Source organism: Chiloscyllium plagiosum, chromosome 5 (assembly GCF_004010195.1).
Source record: "Chiloscyllium plagiosum isolate BGI_BamShark_2017 chromosome 5, ASM401019v2, whole genome shotgun sequence".
NCBI classification, from domain to species: domain Eukaryota; kingdom Metazoa; phylum Chordata; class Chondrichthyes; order Orectolobiformes; family Hemiscylliidae; genus Chiloscyllium; species Chiloscyllium plagiosum.
Genome location: NC_057714.1, coordinates 88,154,943 through 88,174,248, shown reverse-complemented (window position 1 = coordinate 88,174,248; position 19,306 = coordinate 88,154,943). Strand labels below are relative to the sequence as shown.

The following is a 19,306-nucleotide window of genomic DNA, read 5'->3' as shown; positions in this document are numbered from 1 at the left end:
TTGGATATAGAACTGGCTCAAAGGTAGAAGACAGAGGGTGGTGGTGGAGGGTTGTTTTTCAGACTGGAGGCCTGTGACCAGTGGAGTGCCACAAGGATCGGTGCTGGGTTCACTACTTTTCGTCATTTATATAAATGATTTGGATGTGAGCATAAGAGATACAGTTAGTAAGTTTGCAGATGACACCAGATTGGAAGTGTAGTGGACAGCGAAGAAGGTTACCTCAGATTACAATGGGACCTTGATCAGATAGGCCAGTGGGCTGAGGAATGTTAGGTGGAACCTAATTTAGATAAATGTGAGGTTCTGCATTTTTGGGAAAGCAAATCTTAGCAGGACTTATACACTTAATGGTAAGGTCATAGGGAGTGTTGCTGCACAAAGAGACCTTGGAGTGCAGGTTCATAGCTACGTGAAAGTAGAGTCGCAGGTAGATAGGATAATGAAGAAGGCATTTGGTATGCTTTCCTTTATTGGTCAGAGAAATGAGTACTGGAGTTGGGAGGTCATGTTGCGGCTGTACAGGACATTGGTTAGGCCATTTTTGGAATATTGCATACAATTCTGGTCTCCATCCTATCGGAACAGTGTTGTGAAACTTGAAAGGGTTCAGAAAAGATGTACAAGGATGTTGCCATGGTTGGAGGATTTGAGCTATAGGGAGAGGTTGAATAGGCTGGGGCTGTTTTCTCTGGAGCGTCAGAGGCTGATGGGTGACCTTACAGAGGTTTATAAAATCATAAGGGGCATGGATACGATAAATAGACAAAGTTTTTTCCCTGTGGTGGGTGAGTCCAGAACTAGAGAGCACAGGTTTAGGGTGAGAGGGGAAAGATATTAAATGGACCTAAGGGGCAACCTTTTCACACAGAGGGTGGTACATGTATGGAATGAGCTGCCAGACGAAGTGGTGGAGGCTGGTACAATTGCAACATTTAAAAAGCATCTGGATGGGTATATGAATGGGAAGGGTGCTGGCAGGTGGGACTAGACTGGGTTGGGATATCTGGTTGGCATGGATGAGTTGGACCGAAGTATATCTGCTCATTGTGAACCACGAACCAGATGAATGTGGTCCATGTTTGAGCTGGGAGCTCCGTGCCTCCCATTAATTGAAATATCAGCATGACAAAATATATATGTTCAGGTATGGTGTGTATTATTCACTGTGCAATGACAACTGTATTTTGTTATAAAGTGATATAGGCAAGTTCTGTGTGGCAGAGGGCCTGGGAATGAAGGGAATCACTTCCTGTGTGACAAGGGGGTTGAGGGGAGGGGCACCTCCTGTGTGGGAGCAGGATTGGCAGGGCTACTTCCTGTGGTATCTGCAGATCAGCTTCTTCATTATGAGGTCAATTTCATTACTACAATCTCTCTTTCCTGCTGCATGCTTCTCTCTCTAAGCTACAGACACAGCAGGTAGAGTGTTAGTCTCAACAGCATGTTGCTGGTTTCAGAATATGTAATTTCCCCTATTTCTGGTGGCATCCTTCAATGAGTTCTTCAGCTATGCATGGGGGACATCATCATCGCTCGTGCTATCCGATTCATGTGCTGCAACATGGGGTGTGACAGTGTTGTTTTCTAGTGCAGAATATACTGCAGAGGTTTTGTGTTGCCAAGCAGCAATCCAGGTGCATCTACAGTTAGAAGATATTTAGAGATTTACCTGTGTGAATAAGATCTTTTACCTTAAAGAACAGATCAGTAGCTGCCTAACAACACTTATTGCCAGAAGGCTAATAGTTAGTGTTTCTCTGTGCAAAAAGCAGACAAGTTATTTCTTTCCAATCTTGTTCATTTTTGTGATCTGATTATCACAGATCCTGCACCAGCAGGTTACATTAAATCAAATTTTATTGAAGGCCTGTAAATGTTATCAACTTCAGATGGTCAACCTCATTTTCAATCACTTTCAAAGACTCCTGTTTCCAGTGAGCAATTTAAATACATTCAGATACATCTCAGATATGTGGACACCTTTATCAACTTCAGACCAGCTGTCTCCCGATTGATTCATTTCAAGGACTCCAACTTGCTACTTGTAGATAGCAGCAAACAATGACACAGTACTCAGCAAAATGTGATTAATTTCAGGCAAGACTGAGATAACAGCTTTCATTGAATCAACTTCAAGTAGATAGTAGAGACCATAGACAGAATCTTTCCCAATACTGGTGAGAAAGTTGGAAAAATCATGTAAGATGACCAGTGAGGAGCATCACGATATTGAGAGCAAAAAGTCCAATTTTCCAACCAAGTATTGAATTGCAAGTCAAAATTCTCACTCATGATTGGCAAGAAGTCTTATCATGCATTAACATCTCACTATGATCTAATCTTGCCTCCTTTATATGCAGTATTTTTATTCTCCCATATATCAGGTACAAATTAATTGGAGACAACAATTCCTAGCATGAAAGTTAGAGTGGCTACCTGGTGACTCCAGCACAAACACCAACACGAGCACTCCATGCCCAGTGACTGTGCAGGCCATCCATACACCTGGACATTCGACATGTTCCAACCTCACACATCGACATGGCACATCTCCAATCCACTTGCACCATGCTTCTACACTTCAATAATGCATTTAGAACACACCAGGCTCCTTTTTATTGAAGTTCTTTTTCAAGGATATTGTACGCAGGGACAGGTATCTGGTTCATAGATTGGACTATGCTTCGTCACAGGAATCCTCACTTTCTTTTTAAACATTCACTTTGCACCCATTTTGATGCTCACAGCATCCCTGCCTTTTTAGCTACTTTGGCCCCTCTGCCAGGGCTTAAATGTTCACAGTACATCTCTCTTGATTTGCATCTCAGTGCACTCACTAATTCATGCAGCTTGTCATGTTTGCTAAGAATGATTTGTTGAAGGCATGCACATGTTGCTGTATGGCACCATGCTATACCAATCTCACACCTGCACCTTTACATCATCCACATACATGCCAAACACATTGTGTGTGTATCATGTCTTAAGGTTGAAGTGCAGTAGTTCCTGATGAAGGGCTTTTGCCCGAAGCGTCAATTTTCCTGCCCTTCGGATGCTGCCTCAGATGCTTTTCCAGCACCACACCCTTGGCTCTAATCAGTCAAATCAAAGGATACCCTTCAATTAGGAGGTCTCAACACACGATCAAAGGCAACCTCTGATATCCAGTACAAGGGACTAGACATGGTCAGGCAGCCACTTGGGGTGTTCAGGGACTGGGCTTCGTGCCTATCCAGTCCAGGAAGTGGGCCACGATCAGCCATGGCAGTACCTTTGCCCCCGGGAGTCAGAAGAAGACAGTTGTGGAGCTGCACAGAGGTTAAAACATAGAACATAGAACAATACAGCACAGAACAGGCCCTTCGGCCCACGATGTTGTGCCGAACATTTATCCTAGCTTAAGCACCCATCCATGTACCTATCCAATTGCCGCTTAAAGGTCACCAAAGATTCTGACTCTGCCACTCCCACAGGCAGCGCATTCCATGCCCCCACCACTCTCTGGGTAAAGAACCTACCCCTGACATCTCCCCTATACCTTCCACCCTTCACCTTAAATTTATGTCCCCTTGTAACACTCTGTTGTACCCGGGGAAATAGTTTCTGACTGTCTACTCTATCTAATCCTCTGATCATCTTATAAACCTCTATCAAGTCACCCCTCATCCTTCGCCGTTCCAACGAGAAAAGGCCGAGAACTCTCAACCTATCCTCGTACGACCTATTCTCCATTCCAGGCAAACATCAGGCAGTCCATTCAACCTTGTGGCATATTGAGGCCTTTACATGGCCAGAGCTTCATTCCAACCCTGTCATCATTTTATTCGCAAGAGAGGGCAGCTGAGGAAGTAAGGTGGTGGCATAGTAGTTATGCCATTGGGCTAGTCATTTAGAGCCCTGAAAAATACTCTGGGGATGTGGGTTTGAAATCCCCCCCCCCCATGCCAGATATTGAAATTTGTATCTGGAATTAAAAGTAAACATAATGGCGAACATGTAACCACTGTTGATTGTCATAAAAATCCACCTTTTGTGACAGAAATCTGCTGTCCTTACCTGGTCTGGTCTATGGGTAACTCCAGACCCACAGTATTATGGTTGATTTTTAACTGTCTTCTGAAATAGTCAAGCAAGCCACTCAAGGGCAATTAGGCATGGGAAATAAATGTTGGCCTAAGGCAGTGATACCCACATCCCATGACTGAACAAAATGAATTAGGCAGCCCATTTGTTTTCTAAATAAAAATTAAGTAAGCTGTTGTAAGGCAAATTAATGGTGAAATTCTTTTGAAAATCCCCTGTGCCTGACTCAAGATCATGCCCCATTGAACTTGCTCACTGGCGTCTCATATCTGGCACTGCACTGTCACATCCCTCAATGGGGTCTACCAGTCAGTGACCACTGTTTAAAACTGGTGTTTCTGGGACTACAGAGTTACCAGTCAATTTGATTGGTTGGCAGCTGAAAATGTGTTGCTGGAAAAGCGCAGCAGGTCAGGCAGCATCCAAGGAGCAGGAGAATCGACGTTTCGGGCATGAGCCCTTCTTCAGGAATGGCAGCTTTATAAAGTGAACCGTCCTCCTCAGATGAGTGTGAATATCTTGGCCTGAGCTAACCCTCAGGCCTAAATGACTGCAGGGCTGAGAACACCTTGTCAGCAGCCTCCTGACTAACATATTGGCCAGGAGAATATGGTGTCCAGTAAAATTCAGTTCTAGAATACCGAAAATGTTCAGAAAAGATAGCCAAGAAAACATAGGAAAATGTGTTTGCAGAACAGATTAGAGAACAATTGAATGTTGGGAAATAATTTTTTTTACTGGAGTAAGGAGAAAATCCATTTGGTTGGCTTTGGGAAGTAAAAAGGTTGTGATTACACTATTTGTGTAAATAGGCTTATGAGAAAAATAGAGGAGGAGGTTTGCAGAGCAAATGTATGCCCAACAAAGTTTTATGTAAATAAATGTGAGGTTACCCAATTTGGGAGAAAAAGCAGGACTGCAGATTATCACTGGAATGGCAATTAATTAGTAAAGGGGAAGTTGCAACACCACCTGGGTATCCTTGTACATTAGTCACTGAAAGCATGGCAGCGCAGCAGGCAGTGAAGAAGGCAAATGGTATGTTGGCCATTATAGCAAGAAAATTCATGTACAGGAGTAGGGATGTCTTTCTGCAGTTGTATATGGTCTTGTATGCAGTTTTGGTCTCCTATCGCAGGAAGGATTTTGTGGCTATGAAAGAGTGCAACAAAAGTCTTACCAGGCTGATGCCTGGGTTGGTAGGATTGACTTAAATGAAGACAGACTGGCTCGGTTGGACTATATTCACTGAAGCTTAGAAGAATTGTGGGGGAAGAGGTTATCTCATAGAAACTTATAAAATTTTAACATGACTTACTAGGGTAAAGGCAGAAAGGATGTTTCCAGTAACCAGGGAATCCAGCACCAGAGATTACAGTCCAAGGAAACTAGGTAGACCATTTTGGATGCGATGAAGAGAATTTTCTTCACCCTGAGAGTGGTGAGCCTGTTGAATTAGAATCATAGAGTCATACAGCATGGAAACGGACCCTTTGGTCCAACTTGTCCATGCCAACCAAGTTTAAACTTGCCTGCGTTTGGCAACCTTTTTATTCGAGAGTGTGGTGCTGGAAAAGCACAGCAGGTCAGGCAGCATCCAAAGACCAGAAGAATTGGTGTTTCAGACATAATGAAGGACTTATGCCCGAAACATCGACTCTCCTGCTCCTCGGATGCTGCCTGACCTGCTATGCTTTTCCAGCACCACACTCTCGACTCTGATCTCCAGCATCTGCAGTCCTCACTTTCTCCTAACATTTCCTATTCATGTACTGTTCAAATGTCTTTAAATGTTGTAACCCTATCTGCATCAATCATTCCCCTGGCAGTTCATCTAACATAGGGACCACCCTTTATGTGAAAAAGTTGACCCTCATGTTCCTTTCAAATCTTTCTCCTGTCACATTAAAAATATGCCCCCTTGTTTTGAACTCCCCCCACCAAAGGGAAAAGACCTTTGCTATTCACCTTATCTATGCCCCTCATGATTTTATAAATCTCTATAAGGTCACCCCTCAACCCTCTATGTTCCAATGAAAAAAGTCCTACCCTATCCAACCTCTCCCTATAACTCAAATCCACCAGTCCCAACAACAACCTGGTAAATCTTTTCTGAACTCTCTGCAATTTAACAATGTCCTTCTTATAGCAGAGCGACCAGAACTGTACAGTATATCCAAAAGTGTCCTCACCAATTCTGTCACAAAAAGCGATTGCAGCTAAAAGAATTTATATTTTCACGAAGGAGTTAAATAAAGTATTTATGGATTTAGGGAGAAAGCAGGACAATGCATTCAATTTCTAGAAAGGTTGTATGAGATCAAGAGACCCAGGAATTATGACAGAAATTGAATTCAACAAAAAAAGTCTGGAATTAAGAATCAAATGATGACCATGAAACCATTGTTGGAAAAATTATCTGGTTCACTAATGTTCTTTAGGGAAGGAAACTGCCATCCTTACCCAATCTGGCTTACATGTGACTCCAATTTGACAGCAATGTGGTTGATTCTTCACTGCCTTCTGCGCAACTAGGGATTGGCAATAAATACTAGCCTAGCCAGCGACACCCACATCCCATGAATGAATTTAAAAAGCCATAATCATATAAATGATGCAACAAAAGGTCGGTGCAACATCGAGGGCCGAAGGGCCTGTACTGTGCTGTAATGTTCTATGTTCTAAACTTTGAAGAACCCAATAAATTAGAAGTCAGGTCCCACCTTCCCCAGAATGCAGTCCAATTGTCCAAATACCTGAAGCCCTCCCTCCTACACCATCCTTGCAGCCACGTGTTCAACTGCACTCTCTCCCTATTCCTTGCCTCACTGTCACGTGGCACCGGCAACAACCCAGAGATGACGACTCTGTCCGTCCTAGCTTTTAGCTTCTAGCCTAACTCCCTGAGCTCCTGAATGACCTCCCCACCCCTTTTCCTACCTATGTCGTTGGTACCAATGTGCACATGACTTCTGGCTGCACACCCTTCCCCTTAAGGATTCTGAAGACACGGTCTGAGATGTCTCGGACCCTGGCACCCGGGAGGCAACAAATCCGAGAGTCTCCGCCCATGTCCACAGAACCACCTGTCTGTCCCTCTAACTATAGAGTCTCCTATAACTAGCACTCTCCTCCTCTCCCCCTTTCCCTTCTGAGCCTCAGAGCCGGACCTCGTGCCAGAGACCCGGTCACTGCAGTTTACCCCTGCTAGACCGTCCCCCCCAACAGTATCCAAAGCGGTATCCTCATTGTTGAGGGGAACGGCCACAGGGGATCCCTGCACTGCCTGCTTCCTCCCCTTCCCACCTCTAACTGTTACCCAGCTACCTCTGTTCTCTGGCGTAACTATGTCCTTGTAGCTTCTATCTATCACCTTCTCAGCCTCTCGAATAATCCTCAATTCATCCAACTCCAGCTCCAGTTCCTAACGTGTTCTGTGAGGAGCTGGAGCTGACTGCATTTCCTGCAGATGAAGTCGGCAGGAGTATCGGTGGTCACTCCTACCTCCAACATCCTGCAGGAGGAACATTCCACTGCCTGCGCTGCCATTACTCTACACTTAGTCTCCAAAACAAGAACACTGAGTAGCTTACCTGTGGACTTTAAAGTTAGGCTAGAGGAGGAGGATGGGAGGGAGGCCCTACTTTGTAGGGCCTGGGGTCTAGAACACACCCACTCAAATATCAATCACTTACCTTCCCGACCAGCTCTGCACTCCAACTTCACTTCCGCCCAGCTCGCGCCGCTCTCTGCTGTGAAAAGACTGTTGGCGTCGAGGTAAGTTCTTAAATATCAATCACTTACCTTCCCGACCAGCTCTGCGCTCCAACTTCACTTACGCCCAGCTCCCGCCGCTCTCTGCTGTGAAAAAAAACAGGTTAATTGTCAGTTGGGGCTTTGCTCCCCAAAATTGTTCAAAGGGGAGGGCCATGGTCTGTCCTGGGGTCTGTCCACTAAAAAAACATCAGGGCCACTGTCACTGGAGAAAAGCTGGGGAACTCAGTTGTGAGAATTGTAAGCAACATGCTGGGATGCTGATGGAATAACCATTGTGAATGGGAACAATTGATACCATTGACCAGAAACTGAATTGGCCCAACCATATAAACAGAATGGCCACAAGAGCAGATCAGAGGCTGGGAATACAGCAGCAATTAACTCAGCTCCTGACTCCCCAAAGCATGTTCACCATGTATAAGGCACAAGTCAGGAGTGTGATGGAATACTCCCCAATTTCCTGGATGGCTGCAGCTCCAACAACACTCAAGAAGCTTGACATCGTCTAGGACAAAGCAGCCCACTTGATTGGTACCACATCCACAAACATTCAGTCACTCCACCACACAGTAGCAGCAGTGTATACTGCAGGACATTCTGTTATAACGCGTGTTTTGTTAACGCAAATTTGCTGTAACACGATTGACAAATTGGGGATACTGTTTCTAAAGCGCGAACTTTTAAAATGTGCGTTGGCTGTAACACGATTACATCACCAACACTTTAAGTGCTGTTTCTAACGCGCAATTTTTCTATAATGCAGGTTGCACAAAAACACAAGCATTGTATTAAGGAAAAACTACCTTTATCTACAAGATGCACTGCAGAAATTCATCAAAGGTCCTCAGACTGCACCTTCCAAACTTATTTCTTCTTCCACCTAGAAGGACAAGGGCTTCAGATACATGGGAACACCACTATCTGCAAGTTTCCCTCCAAACCACTCTCCACCTTGGTTTGGAAATATATTGCTGTTCCTTCATGTTGCTCGTCAAAGTTCTGGAATTCCCTCCCTGACAGCATTGTGGGTTTACCGACAGCACATGGACTGCTGTTGTTCAAGAAGGGATCTCACCACCACCTTTTCAACTGGGGATGAGCAAAAGATGCTGTCCAGCCAACGACATCCATGTGTCACAAGTGAATAAGAAAAAAGCTCAATATCCGACTGTGGTTGATGATAAAGCATTGGAGGGAAAGGAGTAGCACAGGAGAAGAGGTCACCGAAAGTCAGCAATACCCTAGCTTCAACAGGGGAAAGAGTACAGTACAGTGGGCGGCACGGTGGCACAGTGGTTAGCACTGCTGCCTCACAGAGCCAGAGACCCGGGTTCAATTCCCGCCTCAGGCGACTGACTGTGTGGAGTTTGCACGTTCTCCCCGTGTCTGCGTGGGTTTCCTCCTCCGGGTGCTCCGGTTTCCTCCCACAGTCCAAAGATGTGCAGGTCAGGTGAATTGGCCATGCTAAATTGCCCGTAGTGTTAGGTAAGGGGTAAATGTAGGGGCATGGGTGTGTTGCACTTCGGCGGGGCGGTGTGGACTTGTTGGGCCGAAGGGCCTGTTTCCACACTGTAAGTAATCTAATCTAATCTAATATTTAGTGTGGAGCTGCCAGTGTTGGACTGAGTTGGACAAGGTCAAAAATCATATGACACCAGGTCATAGTCCAATGGGTTTATTTGAAAACACAAGCTTTCAGAGCCTCACTCCTTCTTCAGGTGCGAGTGAGAGACAGAGACCACAAACACAGAATTTATAAATAAAAGATCAAAGGGTCATACAACTGATGCGAATGAGTTGAACGAACCTCAGATGGCTGTTAAATCTTTATTCAGTTAGAATGGAGATGCAGGTTTCAATTGATTAATATGCAAATCCCAGAATTTCTTTCAAGTCACTGTCCTGAGATAATTTAAGGTTTTATCAGTCTAGAAGAAGTGACATTTCAGGTCACTTTAGTGCATTTTAGGTGTGAGGTCTTGTTTAGAGTCTATCTGTGTCTTAAACTGGAATCACACTGGCTTTATTTGCAAAGTAAGAATTAATAAAATGCCAGATTGACTGTTTACAAATTGTATGCTTTTTGAACAAAATAGAATGTATCTCCAAATACAAATTAGCAAATGCAAATTCACCCTGTGTGTGTATGTGTATGTGTGTGTGTCTTGAGTTCACGTTGCACTATAGGTGACCCCACCACACAAAACACTCACACACACACGCACACATATACACATGCGCACACTCTCTCATACAGACATACTCACACAGACACTCTCATACACACGCTTTCTCAGACACAACACACACATATACTCCCTCACATTCACACACATTCTCTCTCAAGCACACATAAATGCACATACACACAATCACACACACAGTCTCTCTCACACACACACTCTCATGCACATACAACAATGCACATACATACTATCTCTCACACACATTCATACACACTCTCACTCTGTCTCTCTCTCTCTCTTCCCTCCCCCCCACCTCTCCCTCTCTCACACACACACACACACACACAAACACAGATATAAATCTATAGGGTGAATTTGTATTTGCAATTACATTCTATTTTGTTCAAAAAGCATACAATTTGTCGACAGTCAGTCAATGTGGCACTTTATAAATTCCTACTTTGGAAATAAAATCAATGTGATTCCAGTTTGAGACACATATAGATTCTAACAAGACCTCACACCTAAAATGCACTGTCTGACCTGAGATGTCACCTCTTCTAGACTGAAAAACCCTTAAGTTATCTCAGGGCAGTGACTTGAAAGAAATTCTGGGATTTGCATATTAATCACTTGAAACCTGCATCTCCATTCTTACTGATTAAAGATTTAACAGCCATCTTAGGTTTGTTCAATTCATTCATATCAGTTGTATGATCCATTGATCATTTATTTATAAATTCTGTGTTTGGGGACTCCCTCTCTCACTCGCACCTGAAGAAGGAAGCTCTGAAAGTTCATGTTTTCAAATAAACCCATTGGACTATAACCTGGTGGTGTGTGATTTTTGACCTCATAAAACTGGCAAATTGACTCAATATGCCTGACACTGAGGGGTAAAGTGACGAGATGAATAATTGAGCAGACAGATTGGGTGGAATGTGAGGATGTTTGAAGCCAATTGTGTTGATGGGAGGGCTACTAAGAAGGGAATATGTACAGTATGGGGTTCAGCGAGGATAAGGTTCTGAGCTTGACCCTCACTGTGTGAAACACAATTACTGTTTCCTTCCATGGTGATGGAAATAACAAGTGCACAATGGAGCTATAAATGACTGTCTCCACGCCCAGAGTGGGCGGGAGTGTGTTTCATTCTGTGGTATAATGCCCTTCAAAGGTCAACAGCATTTCACAGACACCCATACAGTACAGGTGAAAGTCACCTGTAAGTACTGCATGGTTTGTGAATCTTAGGTATTAACTTACTGTGTGGAGAGCAAATCCTGGCCCCAAGACCTCTTGACCACATCATGCAGCATCAGGAATCAATCCCAAATAATGGCTGTAATGCAGAAGCAAGATATTGTAGCATGGAAAAATTTACCCTAGCTGCCAAAGTAGCAAACACCTTCCAACTCCCCATAGACTCATGAACTCAAAGATATTTATAGCATAGGAGGAGGCCAGGACCTTCCAAGTCTGGCTTTTCCAAAATTCTTGAGAAAATCTGTAAAGGTTCTGGGTAGTGTAGAAGGTTGTCAAACGATACAGCGGGATATAAATCAGTTACAGATATGGGCGGAGAAATGGCTCATGGAGTTTAATCCATGTAAGTGTGAGATGCTGCACTTTGGGACATCAAATGTTATGGAAACGTATACAGTTAATGGCAGGACCCTGAACAGCATTGATGTTCAGAGGGATCTTGGGGTTCAAGTCCATAGTTTCCTGAAAGCTGCCATGTAAGTAGATATGGTGGTAATGAAACCGTTTGGCATGCTTACCTTTATTGGTCGGGGAATTGAGTACCAGAGTCACAATGTTGCAGCTTTATAAGACTTCGGTTAGGCCACACTTAGAGTTTAATTCTGGTCGCAGCATTACAGGAAGAATGTGGAGGCTTCAGAGAGGATGCAGAGAAGAGGTTTATCAGGAAGCTGCCTGGATTAGAGGGTCTGAGCTCTAAGGAGAGGCTAGAAAAACTTCAGCTGTTTCCTCTGCAGTGGTGGAGGCTGAGGGGACACTTGATAGAAGTCTACAAAATTGAGGCACATAGTTAGGGTTGACAGTCAGAACCTTTGTCCTGGGCTTAAAACATCTAAACTAGGAGGCATGTACTTGAGGTGAGAGGGGAAAGTTCAAAGGAGATGAGAGGGGCAAGCATTTTCCACAGAGGAGTGTGGAACATACTGTCGGGGTGCTGGTGGACGCAAATCCATTAGGGCCATTTAAGAAACTTTTTAATAAGTGCATGAATATGCAAGGAATGGAGGGATATGGATCAAGGACAGGTAGAAGGGATTAATTTAGTTTGGTGTCATGTTCGGCACAATATCATGGGCTGAAGGGCTTGTTCCTGTGCTTTACAGTTCCATGTTTTAAATGTTCTATGTTCTTGGACTCGGAGAAGACAGAGCAAACCAAATTTTTATGGCACCCCTGCTTTATGGTAAGTTTAGGTACCCAGTCTTTGAATCTTAGTGAATGGATGAGTGGATGGGTAAGTTGTGCGAGGTAAGGGAGACGGTGGGTAGAATAAGTGGGTGAGTGGGTAGCTGGGTAAGAAGGCCATAGGGTGGTCAAATCTAGTCAGACTGTAGTCAGGTCAGGAGGGTGTGCAAGGGCTGCTTAGATGTGGTCAAGTTAATCAGATCAGGGCATATAACTGGGTCAGGTTGGTGGGTAATCAGGAAATAGAACATAGAACATACAGCGACCAGAATATTCCAAATGCGGTCGCACTAGTGTTTTGTATAGTTGCAGCATGATATTGCGGCTCCGGAACTCAATCCCTCTACCAATAAAACCTAACACACCGTATGCCCTCCTAATAGCACTATCAACCTGGGTGGCAACTTTCAGGGATCTATGTACATGGACTCCAAGATCCCTCTGCACATCCACGCGACCAAGAATCTTTCTATTGACCCAGTACTCTGCATTCTTGTTGTTCTTCCCAAAGTGCATCACTTCACATTAAGCCGCATTGAACTCCTTTTGCCACCTCTCGGCCCAATTCTGCAGTTTATCCAAGTCCCCCTGCAATTTGTAACATTCTTCCAAACTGTCCACTACTCCACCGACTTTAGTGTCATCTGCAAATTTACTAATCCACCTATGTCTGCGCCTAAGTCACTTATAAAAATGACAAACAGCAGTGGTCCCAAAACAGATCCTTGTGGCACACCACTAGTAACCGGACTCCATGCTGAATACTTTCCAGGGAATCACATTGCGGTAAGTGGCTATAGTTTGAGCACCTTTGGCTCACTTTTGCTGAGCTGGGCTTAAAGTTGTGGATATTGGGAGACTATAGAGAGAGCAGAGTTACTTGGATACTTTCTCCCGAGAAGCAGTCTCTTTGGCTAAGTGTTGCTTTTGGGTTTGTCAATGTCAGCAACGGGAAGGTGTCATTGCAGTTCAGGCACATATAGAGTTCCAGGATACAGACATTCCATAAGATCATGGCTTTGCTCTGTTTGGATGTTGTGATGGAGAAAACTCAGCCTGAGATTGGTGTGAGTTACAAGATCCCCAAGGATTCGAGGACAGATCAGCAAATGGACCATGGTATCATGAATGCACTATATGTGGCATGGGTGAAAAGGAGTGTGGTAGTTGTTGTGGCAACTGTTAGCAGCATGTTCTGGCTTGTCTTGGATGTTGGCAATCCACTTCTTTGGTCTAACTAATAAACATCCCAAAATCAGGTAAAATAATCAATACAATGTTTCATGCACTATTGTCAATTATCGATATACTGAATGAGTATTGCTATCAGAGCTACTCGAAGCCTTCCATGTCCTTTCATTGACTTTGTCAGACTTACAATGTCTGTCCTTGTTATATATACAACAGTAACAGAGGACAATAAAGTCAGGAGATTGATACTACTCTCTACAGACACAACTGGGAGTTCCAAGGATTGTGTTGCCTGTTCAGTGCCAGTGTGAAGGATAGCTCACAGATGGAAAGGAATTTGGAATGGATGGGAGCATCAAGTTGACATGGTGCATATAACATAGAATATAGAAAGGTACAGCACAGAAGAGGGCCAGTGAGCCTGACGTCGATGGTGGGCAAGTTGTTGGAGGGAATCCTGAGGGACAGGATGTACATGTATTTGGAAAAGCAAGGACTGATTAGGGATAGTCAACATGGCTTTGTGCGTGGGAAATCATGTCTCACAAACTTGATTGAGTTTTTTGAAGAAGTAACAAAGAAGATTGATGAGGGCAGAGCAGTAGATGTGATCTATATGGACTTCAGTAAGGCGTTCGACAAGGTTCCCATGGGAGACTGGTTAGATCTCATGGAATACAGGAAGAACTAGCCATTTGGATACAGAACTGGCTCAAAGGGTGGTGGTGGAGGGTTGTTTTTAAGACTGGAGGCCTGTGACCAGTGGAGTGCCACAAAGATCGGTGCTGGGTCCTCTACTTCTTGTCATTTACATAAATGATTTGGATGTGAGCATAAGAGGAACAGTTAGTAAGTTTGAGCTCCTTGAAAGTGGAGTCGCAGGTAGATAGGATAGCGAAGAAGGCGTTTGGTATGCTTTCCTTTATTGGTCAGAGTATTGAGTACAGGAGTTGAGAGGTCATGTTGCGGCTGTACAGGACATTAGTTAGGCCACTGTTGGAATATTGCGTGCAATTCTGGTCTTCTTCCTACCAGAAAGATGTTGTGAAACCTGAAAGGGTTCAGAAAAGATTTGCAAGGATGTTGTTAGGGTTGGAGGATTTGATCTATAGGGAGCGTCTGAACAGGCTGGGGCATGGATAGGGTAAATAGACAAGGTCTTTTCCCTGGGGTGGGTAGTCCAGATCTAGAGGGGAAAGATATAAAAGAGACCAGAGGGGCAACTTTTTCATGCAGAGGGTGGTACGTGTGTGGAATGAGCTGCCAGAGGAAGTGGTGGAGGCTAGTACAATTGCAACATTTAAACGGTACCTGGATGGGTCTATGAATAGGAAGAGTTTGGAGGGATGTGCGCCAGGTGCTGGCGTTGGGAGTAGATCGGGTTGGGATATCTGGTTGGTATGGACGAGTTGGACCGAAGGATCTGTTTCCGTGCTGTACATCTCTATGACTCTATGACTGGTCCAAACTTAATTCTCAGACTCTGCCTCCCAGTTCCAGAAAGAGAAAGTAACAGGAGTGAATAAGAATGAAAAACTGGTAATGCATATCATCAAAGCAAAAATGCTGGAGAAATGGAAGGGACTGAAATTTAATAAATATCTTGTATTTAACAGACTACACAGTAACAACTTTTCTTTTTGAAAAGAAAAAGCCGCAGGAAAAGTGAATACTATATTATAATTTTCCAAAATTCCCTAGATTCAGCAGATTGGAAATTAATAAACCTGACATCATGATTGAAGAAAGAAGGGAGGGAAACCACATTCTACACACCAATTGTCAGGAAAATACTGGAATGCATTGTTAAGGAAATCTTAAAAATATACTGGGAAAATCACAATATGATCAGATAAGGTCATCTGTTTCTTTTGAATGAAAAGTCATACTTGACAAATTTATTAGTATTCATTGATTTTGTAACCAGTCGGCAGACGAAAGGTAAAGAGTAGATAAGGTTTGATTAGATTAGATTCCCTACAGAGTGGAAACAGGCCCTTCAGCCCAACAGGTCCACACCAACACGCTGAAGAGCAACCCACCCAGACCCATTTCCCTCTGACTAATGCACCTAACACTATGGGCAATTTAGCATGGCCAAGCCACCTGACCTGCACAACTTTGGACTGTGGGAGGAATATAGTTGGATTCCCTGAGTTATTCAATCCAAGACAACAGTGCCGGCACTGTAGATAGTGTTCACGTTCCTGAGCTCATCCAATTTTGGCTGGTCTCATTCTTCTCTTTCTCTTCTTTTCTTCATCTTCTGATGTTATGGTGAAACTGGAGCATGGGCTCAGCGTGTTGTCAGTTGCAGCGTTGGCAGTGCCCGGAGCAAGGACTCCTGGATGAGGGGATATGGAGCGTGGACTCGGTGGGTTGTTGGCTGCAGCAATGGTGGTAGCAGAAGCGAGGACTCCTGTCTATGTCAGATCTGGTGCAAGGACTCAGGGACCCAACTGGTCTTCGTCTGCAGGGATGGCAGTGCCTGGTGTGAGGACCCCTGGCTGCAGTAGGCCTGAAGCATTGACTGAGTGGGTCGTCACTTGAAGCTCAGCGGTGGAGCTCAGAATGGGGACTGTTGATGGTGATAGGGAGTCGCTGTGGCAGTGGAACTGCCTGGAGCGGGGCCTCCTGGCTGCAGGAGGCCTGAAGCGTGGGATTCCTTGAGGCCCGTGACATCTTGCAGAGACCTTGGAGAAGTGCTGGAGCCATGTTTGAAGGCCTCTTGTACAGAAGATGAACTCTACTTATGTAATTTATTTTTATTATTTTTGTAACTCAAAATGCTGCTGGATTGAGGTAACAAAACACTTTTCACTGTATCTTTTTACGTACTTGTGACAACAAAAAAGTGCATAATTACCTCATAATACAAGGTTAATTTAGAAGGTGTTGGTGGGAATTTATTAACAGGGATAGTGGATTGGTTAATGGACAGCAAGCAAAGAATAGAAATAAATGGGCATTTCAAGTTGGAAGATTATGACAAATGAAATGCTTCAAGGATCACGCTGGAATATTAGTTATTACCAATCTATATTAATAGATAATGTAACCAGACAGTACCTAATGTGTTAAAACTTTCTGACAATACATTAGGTAGGAATAAAAGTTGTGAAGGGGGCAGCAAGAGCTTCCAAAGTGGTAGTTAAGTGAATGGGAGCAATGTAGAGAATGGATTATATATGGGGAATTGTGGGTTAAATTAAGGTAGGACAGTGGATGTTGTCTACATGGACTTTATGAAAGCATTTGACAAGGTCCCTCATGATGGCTGGTTCAGAAGGTTAAGTCACAAGGTGAGTTAGTAAATTGGATACAAAATTGGCTTGGTCATAGAAGACAGAGAGGAGGGATGTTTTTCTGACTGGAGGTCTGTGATCAGTGGTGTGCTGCAAGGTTCAGTGCTGGGACCTCTGTTGTTTGTAATATATATCTAAATGATTTGGATGAAAATGTAGGTGGTCTGTTTTGTAATTTTGTAGATAACACGAAAATTGATGGAGCTGTGGACAGTAAGAAATTTTGTCAAAGGATAGAGTAGGATATCGATCAGTTGAAAAGCTAGCAGAGAATTGGCAAATGGAATTTAATCCAGAAAAGTGTGAGGTGATGCATTTTGGGAAGTCAAATGCAAGAGGTACATATAAAGTAAATGGCATGATTCTTAGGAGTATTGATATCCAGGTGGATATTGTGTACAAGTCCATGGCTCCCTGAAAGAGGCAACATAAGTGGATAAAGAGGTAAAGAAGGCAAACAGCATGCTTGTCTTCATTTGTCAGGGCATTGAACATAAAAGTGGTTAAATTATGTTGCAACTGTGTAAAACTTTAGTTAGGTCACATTTCGGGTATCGTGTGCAGTTCTGATCGCCACACTATCGGAAGGATGTGGAGGCTTTGGAGAGGGTGCAAAATAGGTATACCAGGATATTGCCTGGATTGGAGCTAATTAGCTATCAGGAGAGTTTGGACAATCTTGGGTTGGTTTCACTTGAACACCAGAAGTTGAGGATAGCCTAATAGAAGTACATAAAATTATGAAGGACAAGGGTAGGATAGGTAGTCAGAATCTCTTACCTGGGGTGAAAATGTGAAGTAATAAGGGGCATAACTTCAAGCTGAGGAAGGGAGGTTTGAAGGAGATATGTAAGGCAAGTTTGACACTAGTTTGGTAGGAGCCTGGAACACACTGCCAGGGGAGATAGTAGAAACAAATAAGATAGCAATGTTTAAGAGGCATTTAGACAGACATATGAACAGGCAGGGAATAGAGATATATTTTCACATACGGAAAGAACTTTCTGAGGAAGTGGGTATAATTACAACATTTAAAAGACATTTGGATAAATACATGAATTGGAAAGGTTTAGAGGGATATGGGCCAGGAGGAGACTAGTGAGACAGATTTTGTTTGAGTTAATGTTTGGCATGGACTGGTTGAACTGAAGGGTCTGTTTCTGTGCATATGACTCTATATGACCATATGCAGGCAGATGCATCATGGTTGGTGCAGACATGGTGGGCCATGTACATCCTGTGCTGTACTGTTCTGTGTTCTATGAAAGGTGGATGGGGTTATAGAGAAGGTGAACAGCTGCTCATGATGCAAATGAAGGGATAGAAAAATCACAACTACAGCAGCTTCTTTAATGTAGTCAAATGTCTGAAAGTGCTTCACAGAAGTTAAGCTAAATCCAAATCAAATGAGATGTGAGGGTGGGGATCAAAATCTGGGTAAAAGAGATAGGTTTTATCGACTGCATCAAAGAATATGACAGTTAGAAATATATTAAGGAGGAACTTCTACAAGTTAGAGTTGAGGCAACCAAAGACATGCCTCCCAATGTTATGACAAAGGGAGTCAGAGATGCAAAAGAAGCCAACATTGGAGCAATGCTGAGTTGTCAGAGGATTAAAGGGCTGGAGAGGGTGATGGAAGCTGGAAAGTGTAAACAGTGGAAAGGTTTGAAAGCAAATCTGCAAATTTTAAAATTAAGATGTTTCAAAGAATCCCTACAATGTGAAAACAGGCCATTTGGCCCAGCAAGTCTACAACAACCCTCCAGGGTAAACCAGCCAGACCATTCCTCTTCCTACATTTCTCCAGACGAATGCACCTAACCAACACATCCCTGAACACTATGGACAATTTAGCATGGCCAACTCACCTAACCTGCACATCATTGGACTGTGGGAGGAAACCAGAGCACACCCACACAGACACAGACATGGGGAGAATGTACAAACTCCACACAGACAGTCGCCCAAAGTTAGAGTTGAACCCAGGTCTCTGGCACTGTGAGGGCAGCAGTGCTAACCACAGAACCACCATGCCACCCAGACTCACATGCTTGTGGTGTTGATGAGTGCTTCGATTTTAATGCAAGTTTGGATAAATATGGCAGAGCTTTTGGTAAACTCAAGATTATGGAGGATGGAAAGTGGGTTGCTGCCCAGAAGAGCATTGAAATAGTCCAGTCATAAGTTAATGGAAATATGGTTGAGTGTTTCACAAGCATATAGGCCGAGGCAGAGGAAGATGCAGGCTAAAGTGAAAATAGGTGGTCCCAGAGATGAAAAAGAGAGAAGGTCAGTCACCTCTCTCAG

At 43.7% G+C, this 19,306-nt stretch overlaps 1 long non-coding RNA gene across 1 annotated transcript in view; it reads right to left on the bottom strand.

The window, feature by feature from the left end:
• Positions 1-19,306, bottom strand: part of LOC122550077 — a 37,108-nt gene that overhangs the window by 7,751 nt on the left and 10,051 nt on the right. The window contains exon 2 of the long non-coding RNA XR_006311738.1: positions 7,891-7,947. This is a non-coding gene — a long non-coding RNA (uncharacterized LOC122550077). The remainder of the gene's footprint in view (positions 1-7,890; positions 7,948-19,306) is intronic.